Source organism: Monodon monoceros, unplaced genomic scaffold (assembly GCF_005190385.1).
Source record: "Monodon monoceros isolate NGI ecotype Baffin Bay Population unplaced genomic scaffold, NGI_Narwhal_1 Super_Scaffold_22, whole genome shotgun sequence".
In the NCBI taxonomy this organism is placed as follows: domain Eukaryota; kingdom Metazoa; phylum Chordata; class Mammalia; order Artiodactyla; family Monodontidae; genus Monodon; species Monodon monoceros.
In genome coordinates this window covers 98,836,351-98,846,422 of record NW_021703779.1, presented here as the reverse complement: position 1 = coordinate 98,846,422, position 10,072 = coordinate 98,836,351, and the positions used below count along the sequence as shown (strand labels likewise).

Genomic DNA, 10,072 nt, shown 5'->3' with positions numbered 1-10,072 from the left:
GCTTTCAGTTTTTCACCATTGAGGACAATGTTGGCTGTGGGTTTGTCATATATGGCCTTTATTATGTTGAGGAAAGTTCCCTCTATGCCTACTTTTTGCAGGGTTTTTACCATAAATGGGTGTTGAATTTTGTCGAAAGCTTTCTCTGCATCTGTTGAGATGATCATATGGTTTTTCTCCTTCAGTTTGTTAATATGGTGTGTCACATTGACTGATTTGCGTATATTGAAGAATCCTTGCATTCCTGGAATAAACCCCACTTGATCATGGTGTATGATCCTTTTAAAGTGCTGCTGGATTCTGTTTGCTAGTATTTTGTTGAGGATTTTTGCATCTATGTTCATCAGTGATATTGGCCTGTAGTTTTCTTTCTTTGTGACATCTTTGTCTGGTTTTCGTATCAGGGTGATGGTGGCCTCATAGAATGAGTTTGGGAGTGTTCCTCCCTCTGCTATATTTTGGAAGAGTTTGCGAAGGATAGGTGTTAGCTCTTCTCTAAATGTTTGATAGAATTCGCCTGTGAAGCCATCTGGGCCTGGGCTTTTGTTTGTTCGAAGATTTTTATCACAGTTTCAATTTCAGTGCTTGTGATTTGTCTGTTCATATTTTCTATTTCTTCCTGATTCAGTCTTGGCAGGTTGTGCTTTTCTAAGAATTTGTCCATTTCTTCCAGGTTGTCCATTTTATTGGCATAGAGTTGCTTGTAGTAATCTCTCATGATCTTTTGTATTTCTGCAGTGTCAGTTGTTTCTTCTCCTTTTTCATTTCTAATTCTGTTGATTTGAGTCTTCTCCCTTTTTTTCTTGATGAGTCTGGCTAATGTTTTATCAATTTTGTTTATCTTCTCAAAGAACCAGATTTTAGTTTCATTGATCTTTGCTATTGTTTCCTTCATTTCTTTTTCATTTATTTCTGATCTGATCTTTATGATTTCTTTCCTTCTGCTAACTTTGGGGTTTTTTTGTTCTTCTTTCTCTAATTTCTTTAGGTGCAAGGTTGGGTTGTTTATTCAAGATGTTTCCTGTTTCTTAAGGTAGGATTGTATTGCTATAAACTTCCCTCTTAGAGCTGCTTTTGCTGCATCCTATAGGTTTTGGGTCGTTGTGTCTCCTTTGTTATTTGTTTCCAGGTTTTTTGTTAATTTCCACTTTGATTTCTTCAGTGATCACTTCGTTATTAAGTAGTATATTGTTTAGCCTCCATGTGTTTGTATTTTTTACAGATCTTTTCCTGTAATTGATATCTAATCTCATAGCATTGTGGTTGGAAAAGATACTTGATACAGTTTCAATTTTCTTAAATTTACCAAGGCTTGATTTGTGACTCAAGATATGATCTATCCTAGAGAATGTTCCATGAGCACTTGAGAAAAATATGTATTCTGTTGTTTTTGGATGGAATGTCCTATAAATATCAATTAAGTCCATGTTGTTTAATGTATCATTTAAAGCTTGTGTTTCCTTATTCATTTTCATTTTGGATGATCTTTCCATTGGTGAAAGTGGGGTGTTAAAGTCCCCTACTATGAATGCGTTACTGTCGATTTCCCCTTTTATGTCTGTTAGTATTTGCCTTATGTATTGAGGTGCTCCTATGTTGGGTGCATAAATATTTACAATTGCTGTATCTCCTTCTTGGATTGATCCCTTGATCATTATGTAGTGTCCTTCTTTGTCTCTTCTAATAGTCTTTATTTTAAAGTCTATTTTGTCTGATATGAGAATTGCTCCTCCAGCTTTCTTTTGGTTTCCATTTGTGTGGAATATCTTTTTCAATTCCCTCACTTTCAGTCTGTATGTGTCTCTAGGTCTGAAGTGGGTCTCTTGTAGACAGCATATATATGGGTCTTGCTTTTGTATCCATTCAGCCAGTCTGTGTCTTTTGGTGGGAGCATTTAATCCATTTACATTTAAGGTAATTATCGATATGTATGTTCCTATTCCCATTTTCTTAATTGTTTTGGGTTTGTTATTGTAGGTCTTTTCCTTCTCTTGTGTTTCTTGCCTAGAGAAGTTCCTTTAGAATTTGTTGTAAAGCTGGTTTGGTGGTGCTGAGGTCTCTCAGCTTTTGGTTGTCTGTATAGGTTTTAATATCTCCATCAAATCTGAATGAGATCCTTGCTCAGTAGAGTAATCTTGCTTGCAGGTTTTTCTCCTTCATCACTTTAAGTATGTCCTGCCAGTCCCTTCTGGCTTGCAGAGTTTCTGCTGAAAGATCAGTTGTTAACCTTATGGGGATTCCCTTGTGTGTTATTTGTTGTTTTTCCCTTGCTGCTTTTAATATGTTTTCTTTGTATTTAATTTTTGACAGTTTGATTAATATGTGTCTTGGCATGTTTCTCCTTGGATTTATCCTGTATGGGACTCTCTGTGCTTCCTGGACTTGAGTAACTATTTCCTTTCCCATATTAGGGAAGTTTTCAACTATAATCTCTTCAAATATTTTCTCAGTCCCTTTCTTTTTCTCTTTTTCTTCTGGAACCCCTATAATTCGAATGTTGGTGCATTTAATGTTGTCCCAGGGGTCTCTGTGACTGTCCTCAGTTCTTTTCATTCTTTTTTCTTTATTCTGCTCTGTGGTAGTTATTTCCACTATTTTATCTTCCAGGTCACTTATGAGTTCTTCTGCCTCAGTTATTCTGCTATTGATCCCATCTAGAGCATTTTTAATTTCATTTATTGTGTTGTTCATCATTGCTTGTTTCATCTTTAGTTCTTCTAGGTCCTTGTTAAATGTTTCTTGCATTTTCTCTATTCTATTTCCAAGATTTTGGATCATCTTTACTATCATTATTCTGAATTCTTTTTCAGGTAGACTGCCTATTTCCTCTTCATTTGTTAGGTCTGGTGGGTTTTGATCTTACTCCTTCATCTGCTGTGTGTTTTTCTGTCTTCTCATTTTGCTTATCTTACTGTGTTTGGGGTCTCCTCTTTGCAGGCTGCAGTTTAGTAGTTCCCTTTATTCTAGGTGTCTGTCCCCAGTGGCTAAGGTTGTTTCAGTGGGTTGTGTAGGCTTCCTGGTGGAGGGGACTAGTGCCTGTGTTCTGGTGGATCAGGCTTGATCTTGTCTTTCTGGTGGGCAGGTCCACATCTGGTGGTGTGTTTTGGGGTGTCTGTGAACTTATTATGATTTTAGTCAGCCTCTCTTCTAATGGGTGGGGTTGTGTTCCTGTCTTGCTAGTTGTTTGGCATAGGATGTCCAGCACTGTAGCTTGCTGGTCGTTGAGTGAAGCTGGGTGCTGGTGTTGAGATGGAGATCTCTGGGAGATTTTCAGCATTTGATATTATGTGGAGCTGGGAGGTCTCTTGTGGACCAGTGTCCTGAAGGTGGATCTCCCACCTCAGAGGCACAGCACTGACTCCTGGCTGCAGCACCAAGAGCCTTTCATCCACACGGCTCAGAATAAAAGGGAGAAAAAGTAGAAAGAAAGAAAGAAAGAAAGGAAGGAAGGAAGAAAGGCAAGAAGGAAGGAAGGAAGAAAGAAAGAAAGGAAGGAAGAAAGGAGGAAGGAAGGAATGAAAGAAAGATGGAAGGAAGGAAGAAAGAAAAGAAAGAAAGAAAGAGGAAGGAGGATAAAATAAAATAAAGTTATTAAAATACAAAATAATTATTAAGAAAGAAAATTTTTTAAAAGAAAAAAAACGGACAGATAGAGCTCTAGGACAAATGGTGGAAGCAAAGCTATACAGACAAAATCTCACACAGAAGCACACACATACACACTCACAAAAAGAGGAAAAGGGGAAAAAATCATAAATCTTGCTCTCAAAGTCCACCTCCTCAATTTGGGATGACTCGTTGTCTATTCAGGTATTCCACAGATGCAGGTACATCAAGTTGATTGTGGAGCTTTAATCCGCTGCTTCTGAGGCTGCTGGGAGAGATTTCCTTTTCTCTTCTTTGTTCTCACAGCTCCCGGGGCTCAGCTTTGGATTTGGCCCCACCTCTGCGTACAGGTCACCTGAGGGCATCTGTTCTTCGCTCAGACAGGACGGGGTTAAAGGAGCCGCTGATACGGGGGCTCTGGCTCACTCAGGCCGGGGGGGGGGGGGGGGGCGGAGTGCGGGGCGGGTCTGCGGCGGCAGAGGCCGGCGTGACATTGCACCAGCCTGAGGCGCGCCGTGCGTTCTCCTGTGGGAGTTGTCCCTGGATCCCAGGACCCTGGCAGTGGCGGGCTGCACAGGCTCCCAGGAGGGGAGTTGTGGATAGTGACCTGTGCTCGCACACAGGCTTCTTGGTGGCGGCAGCAGCGGCCTTAGCGTCTCCTGCCTGTCTCTGGGGTCCGTGCTGTTAACCGTGGCTCGCGCCCGTCTCTGGAGCTCCTTTAAGCAGCGCTGTTAATCCCCTCTCCTTTTGGGAGGTCTGAGGTCTTCTGCCAGCGTCCAGTAGGTGTTCTGTAGGAGTTGTTCCACGTGTAGATGTATTTCTGGTGTATCTGTGGGGAGGAAAGTGATCTCTGCATCTTACTCTTCCGCCATCTTCCCGATTCCCCTCTATGTACTACTTTAAGTTGTTTTAGTACAACTACATTCTGATAACCTCTACACTCTCACTTAAACTTGAAAGATGTGAATTATAGAACTCCCTTTTAAATTCAGTCTGGTGTTATTGGTAAGTGTGTACAGTTCTTGAGTCTATTAGATCCAATTTTATTTTATTTTATTTTTTTAAATATATTTTTTATTGAAGTCTAGTTGATTTACAGTGTTGTATTAGTTTCTGGTATACAGCAAAGTGATTCAGTTATACACACACACTCACACACACACACACATATATTATTAGATCCAATTTTAAATTTCACTGTATATTCATGTGGATACAAGTTAAGCTGCTGTAACAGAGACCCCCCAAATCCAGTGTGTTAAACAAGATATTTCTTTCTCACATAACAGTCCAAGTAGGCAGTTCAGGGTCGGATGGCAACTGCTCAATTATCAGGTACCCAGGCTCCTTCTGTCTTGTTGCTCTGCCACCTTAACAAGCAGCTTCCATCTTGTGATCCTAGATGGCTGCTCTAACTCAGTATTACATTCTCATTTCAACAGAAGGGCTGGGAAAAGGTGCGGGAGAAAAGACACTCCTTCTATGTAAGGGTATATCTTGGCAGTTTCCTACATCACTTCTGCACAGGTCCCATTGGCCAGCCCTTAGTCATATGGTGTCACCTAGCTACAAGGGAGGCTGGAAAATGTGGTCCTTAGCTATGTGGCCATGTGCCCAGCTAAAATTATTATTACTGTATAAGAAGGGAAGCACAGGTATTGGGGGACAACTAACAGTCTCTGCTGTACACTGTTTCTAACATCAAACTTGAATCTTTGGTCAATTTCATGACTTATCTGGAGATATTATTTCCATAACATCGACTACCCATTTGCGTAAGGACAAAAATCCAAATTTGTCAGCATTACATACAAGCCCATCTTAATTCTGACTCCTGCCTGTCCCTCTAGCTTCTCTTTCACCCTTCCTAACCTAAAGTTACATTCGAAATTGCGCTTCCTCCAGTTTGCCATGTTCTTTTATCGCCACACTTTTGTGCTTGGTACTCTCCGTGAAATGCTGACTGTTTGGTTCCATCAGGGTTCACTTTAGTTGTCGCCTGTCCTGGGAACATTTCCTTGAGCTTCCTCTACCTCACAGCCACTGCTAGCTGTTTCTTCCATGTATTTCTATAGTATTGTTTGTGCCTCTCTTTAGCAATCTTTATTGTAATTATAGTGCTTTGACTTCTCTGTGTCTCCCACTGGATTGCGAGTTCCTTGAGGGCAGGGGCCAGGTCTGTCATCTCCATGTCAGAGCATGATACCTGTCCCTGATGTTTAATTAATATTGGTTGAATGAGAAAATGACTGAATGAATATTTAGCTCACTAATTATGGCTGCTTGATTCAGCTGGAAGCTCTTCCTAATTGCCATCTGGAAATTGCAATACTTAGAATATTTTCTAATAGCCATATAATAGGCATTGATAAAGTGAGATAGACAGCTCAAAATATTTATCAGATGACTACGATATACACGTTATAGGACAAGCAAGAAATAGATGTATAAAATTTTAGACCCAGAAGGACCCCTAGGGATCACTTAATCCAGCCCTTCTAATTTTAAAAAGATATAAAATCTAATGGAGAGGGAGAAGTTAAATTACTTGATCAAGAGCCTCTGTATTCAAGGAACTTGCAATATCTTTGGATAGATGATATGTATAGACATGTAAAAGGGAATTGAGAAAAAAAGTGCCAAATAGACAGTGGGACTAATCAAGGTAGGTTCAATCAAGGACTTAAGCTTTGAGGTGAGCCTTGAGGGCTGGTAAAGTTTTGCTATGAGAGGGCATTCCAGGTGAAGGGAATGTATAAGTAAGAGTTCAAAGATAAGGATGTACAGATGGCTGTTGGGATCTGTTCAGCTGATTGATATTTAGTCGTAAGAGAGAAGGCAGAAAAACGGAGCCAGAAAATGGAGAGACTTAAATACTAGGCTGTGGAGGGAAACCACTGGCAGTTTTGCAGTAGGTGAGTGATATCATGAAAATGATTTTTCCATGTTTTATTTCACTGATAGGTGGACTGGGTTGAAGGCCAAAGTGGGTCATGAAACTGGCACGTTGTCTAGTATGCCAATTAAAAAATATGAACTTAATGGATTCTAATGTTTTTGCTCAAAGGTGAAAACATGATACACCATAGATTTCCATGATAATTAACATAACAATGTCAGTGTTTTTCTTAATGGAAAAAGTAAGCCCAAGCAGCAAGCTTGTCATATTAGTAATGTGTATGTATTAGTCATGACATACTGTAGATAATTGTATAAACTCTCACGTTACGCCAATAAACTGTAAAAATTCCTGAAGTAACTGAGAACATGGTAGCAACTGCTGCATCAGGCCTTGCTATTTTGCCGTTCAGGCAAAAATCATGAGGTGGCATGAACCCTCTCAATGCATTTGGGAGCCATTTTGTTCAAAAATGGCTTTTTATGAAGCTAAAATAGAATGTTGTATTTTGGTATAAAATATGGGCAAAGAGAGAACAGTAAGCAGAGATCTACACTAACTTAAACTTTATCTAAAAATGAGAAGCATTTGTATCATCAGGGATGAATATATTTCTTTAAGGGCAATAAAGAATATGGAAGGATATGGAAGGGATCTGTGAATGGCTTTAATTTACGGTTTTTAAAGTCTCCAAGTGTACAGCTTCAGAAACATATATTGAATACTTGTTTTTAAAGGACCATTATAAGAGTAGTTTGCATTATGATCATTTATCTTTCTCTTAAGAGTTGCAGGGAAATTTCCAGTTAAATGGAAGTTTCACTTAAGTTGTGTTCATTGGAGCCTCGTATATTTGTGAAACATTTAAGGAAGCCTACCCCAAAAATATTTGTTTCAGATGGTGTACAATTAAAGGTGTCAGTGCCTTTCCTGTAATATTTTTGTACTTCAACATAATTTAAAGTTAACTTTATGTTGGCTTTTGAAAATTAAGAGCATTTTAACAAATAAAGAAGTGTAATTTTTCTGCGGATGTTTCCCCCTTACTCTCTTAGAAAATCTGGTAATCTTTAGCCTATCAGAAACTTCTTATGCCTGTATAACATGAAAATCTATAACAACTACTTTTCAGCATCTTACACCATTGTAAGACTTATTGTCATAATCTTGTAGGGAAGTCATGCTATTGAACATTACCTTTAAGACATAAAATCAGTTCTTATGATTTCCTAGCTATAATCTACTGAAAAACATTTATTTCTTTGAGTTTCTGATTGAAATCCTAATTGAAATACTTAAAATCATTAGCAATGTGTGATTTAATAGGAAGCATTCACTAGACATCGGCACACATCCCTTCTATCTATTACATAACATAGTACTTGAACATTGTGGACTTAATAGTATAGTAGTGGTTAACAGTGTTAAGGCTCTAAGCCTGGCTTAAAATCAGACTCTGCCACTTGCTATCTGTGTGTAATTAAGCAAGTTACTTACTTTCATTGAGTCATGGTTGCCTCATCTCAAATGGAAAAAGCAAGGGATTTTATAGGAATTAAATAAAATAACATATGTGAGTGTTTAGCACGGTACCTAGAATATCGCAAGATTCAATGAACGCTGAGTGTTGTTATTTTTTATAGTGTCATTTGATTTTCAAAAGAACTTTGGCTGTTAGTTTCAATTTATTTTTCCAGCTTTTTTATTTAAAGCAAACCTCTCCAGAAGAAGAAATATCAAAAGAATAAGGTAAATGACAACATCAGCAGTTTAATAGTTATCAAGTAATAGGCGGCATTTTTAGCAGGTAAATTACTTGTTATTGTTGTCAATTATTTGGAAAAATAACCATCAGACTATGAATGACTTTGCCTTTGACTCTCATTGATAGGCTTTGTTTTAAATTACCTCAGTATTAGGAAATAGCTTGGTTTTGATGAGACTTTTAAAAAACTTTGAAATAATTACAGATCTGAAGGAACTTGCAAAGATATAGTACAGAGAGGTATCATGTACCCTTCACTCAGTTTTCCCCAATGTAACTGTAGTACATTATCAAAGCCCAGCAAGTGACATTGGTACAATGTATGCATATAGGTCTACACCATTTATCACATTATAGATTCATGTAACCACCTCTACATCAAGATATAGAACTATTCCATCACCACAAACATAAATTAGACAACTCAAGAGAAGGAAGGAAAGAAAATCTATTGTATTTATCCATACTTTTCTTACCATGTTCTTTTCTTCTTTCTCACGTTACAAGATTCCTTCTTTTATCATTTCCTTTCAGTTTAGAGGCCTTCCTTTTGCCATTCGTTTAGAGTAGGTCTGCTGGCAACCAATTCTTAGTTTTCCTCATCTTAGAATTTCTTAATTTCCCCTTCATTCCTGAAGGATATTTTCACTGGACATAGGATTCTGGGTTGACAGTTCTTTCTTTCAGCACTTGGAAAATCTTGTGTGCCCCTGCCTTATGGCCTAAATGGCTTCTGATGAAAAATCTGCTGTCCTGTGAATTATTTTCCCCTATAGGTAAGGTGTCATTTCTCTGTCTCTGATTTCTTCCTTTGTCAAAAGTTTGACTGACATATGTTAGATTAGATTTCTTCAGATTTATCCTGTTTGGGGTTCACACAGCCTCTTGAAGCTGTAGCTTTATTTCTTTTTTTTTTCTTTTTTTTTTTTGCCGTACGCAGGCCTCTCACTGTTGTGGCCTCTCCCGTTGCGGAGCACAGGCTCCGGACGCGCAGGCTCAGCGGCCATGGCTCACGGGCCCAGCTGCTTCACGGCATGTGGGATCTTCCCAGACCGCGGCACGAACCCAGTCCCCTGCATTGGTGGGCGGACTCTCAACCACTGCGCCACCAGGGAAGCCCCATAACTTTATTTCTTTTGCCAAATTTGGGAAGTTTTTGACCATTATTTCTTTGAGTATGTTTTTAGTCACACCCCCTTTTTCTCTCCTCCTGGGACCCTGAGGACATGAATGTGAGATCTCCTGTTATAGTCCCTCAAGTCCTTGATTGCTCTGTTCATTTTTTGCTTGGTTTTCTCTCCCTGTTGTTCAGGTTGGACATTTTTCTATCTTTGAGTTCACTGATTGTTTCCTCTGTCCCTTCTATTCTACTGATGAGCCTATCTGTGGAGTGAGTATTTTATTTTGGTTATTGTATTTTTCAGTTTCAAAAGTTACATTTGGGACTTCCCTGGTGGCGCAGTGGTTGAGAGTCCGCCTGCCGATGCAGGGGACACGGGTTCGTGCCCCGGTCCGGGAAGATCCCACATGCTGTGGAGCGGCTGGGCCCATGAGCCATGGCCGCTGAGCCTGCGCTTCCGGAGCCTGTGCTCCGCAACGGGAGAGGCCACAACAGTGAGAGGCCTGCATACCACAAAAAAAAAAAAAGTTCCATTTGGTTGTTTATATCTTCTGTTTCTTTACTGAGTCTTTTTATTTCTTTGCTGAGGCTGTCTAGTTTTTCATTTGTTTCAAGCATGTTCATAATTGCTCCTTTCAGCATTTTTATGATGCCTGCTTTAAAATCTTTGTCAGCGCTTCTC

At 39.3% G+C, this 10,072-nt stretch overlaps 1 protein-coding gene across 1 annotated transcript in view; it reads left to right on the top strand.

Annotated features, from left to right (window-relative positions):
• KLHL13 (kelch like family member 13) overlaps window positions 1–10,072 on the top strand; it is a 189,567-nt gene that overhangs the window by 21,317 nt on the left and 158,178 nt on the right. The window lies entirely within an intron of this gene.